The sequence below is a fragment of the Coenobita brevimanus genome, chromosome 103 (assembly GCF_032717465.1).
Source record: "Coenobita brevimanus isolate Jiangsu-jjx chromosome 103, ASM3271746v2, whole genome shotgun sequence".
NCBI classification, from domain to species: domain Eukaryota; kingdom Metazoa; phylum Arthropoda; class Malacostraca; order Decapoda; family Coenobitidae; genus Coenobita; species Coenobita brevimanus.
This window is the reverse complement of record NC_137056.1, coordinates 20,316,865-20,318,515: the sequence shown is the minus strand read 5'-3', so window position 1 is coordinate 20,318,515 and position 1,651 is coordinate 20,316,865. Positions and strand designations below refer to the sequence as shown.

Sequence of the window (1,651 nt, the reverse complement as noted above, 5' to 3'; positions counted from 1 at the left end):
TGTGAATCATAAAAGGAGGTATTTGAGGGGAATCAAAATCATGTTCAGAAATATTGTGATTTTCTGTTTTTAGGGTTGAGTTTGTTGAAAAAAATGTCAACATGAAGGTTGGCTTTTCCACATGGGTCACTTACTAGACTTCCATTGGGGGATTGTAACGGTGGAATGGAAGGGGTGGCAGTGAAGTTAGTTTTGAATGAATTAAGGGTTAACCAAAATATTTTGTTATCGTTTGGGTTGTTTAGTAGTTTGTTAGCATGTCTATGTAGAAAGCTTGATTTAGAAAGATTGATAATAGTTTTGGCATGGTTTCTGATTTTTCTATAATAGCTGGTTTCTGATTTTTCTATAATAGCTAAAGGCTTGCCAACGGCCATACCACGTTGAGTACACCGCTTCCCGTCCGATCAGCGAAGTTAAGCAATGTTGGGTCTGGTTAGTACTTGGATGGGTGACTGCCTGGGAACACCAGATGCTGTTGGCGTAACGTTCTCCCTACGTGTCAAGTGGGGTTGGTGGAGGATTAGTGCCCCTCCCTGTAAAACAATTAACTCTAAGCCCTTGGCTACCCTGTTTGGAATACATGGCGTCTGGCAATGAATGAATGAATGAAGCTAAAGGCTTCTTTGCTTTTGGTCCTTGTATAAGTGTTATAAGCTATTGTTTTATATTCTGTTGCTCTAGCACAATTGTGGTCAAACCATTTAGGAGAATTACATCTTTTTCTGTAACTATGATGGGGAAAGAATGTTTCCATGCCGACTTTAATGAAATCCTGTATGTGGCCCAATGTGGAATTTGCATCTTGGGAGAAAAAGGAGGTCTAAGGAACATCCACGAAAAAATTTTGGAGTCCCTCCCGGTCTGCCCTGTCGTAGTGCCATTTAGTCACCACGACAGGTTCAGAGCAGGAGGGTAGCTTGAATCAGACAATGATTCGAGTATCCGAGGGGGGACTTCACTTCGACATTATAATTATATGAATTGGTTGTTAGAAACAAGTCCAATAGGTGAGGATTTTGATTGGGGTTGTCTGGTACATGGGTAGGTTGACAGACTGAATGGATGAGATTAAATGAGTCTGCAAATAGCTCACATTCAAGACCAGAGTCATTAGATCTGGCTGAATAAGTGAGCCATTCATCATTATGGACATTAAAATCACCCAGAACAGTAATTTCTGATGCAGTATTAATGTTGAGGACACTTAGCTGTGAAGACAGAGAGTCAAATAAACTCAGCTTTGGAGGGGCATTAGGGGAACGATAAACACAGCAGAAATATTTAATTTTACCAGAAGAATTTAATTTTATCTGGAATAGTCAAAATAAGGACAATTAAATTTTGTAATCTCCTCCAAGGCAATTTCTGATTTAGCAAGGCAACATACGCCTCCTTTGGGTCTGAAATTTTGAATCAAGAAATCCATCCATCCATCATTCAATCCTACGTTGCCCCATGAGGAGCGTAGGAGCCCGGGGCTAGGCAGTTGGTCCTGACATTTAAGATGAGAGTGACCAACCTCACTCATCCCTGAGTGGCATTACGTGAGCAATAAACCCCAACCATCCCTTGGATATAAACCTTCACCGGCTGAATCCGATTGGAGCACAGTAATTACCGACTAAACCACCAGGCTCCAAAATTTGGT

General features: G+C 41.1%; 1 non-coding gene across 1 annotated transcript; it reads left to right on the top strand.

Moving 5' to 3' along the window:
- Positions 1–365: 365 nt before the first annotated feature.
- Positions 366–484, top strand: LOC145415829 (5S ribosomal RNA). The gene has a single exon (XR_013900136.1). It is a non-coding gene; the product is annotated as a 5S ribosomal RNA (ribosomal RNA).
- Positions 485–1,651: the final 1,167 nt, after the last annotated feature.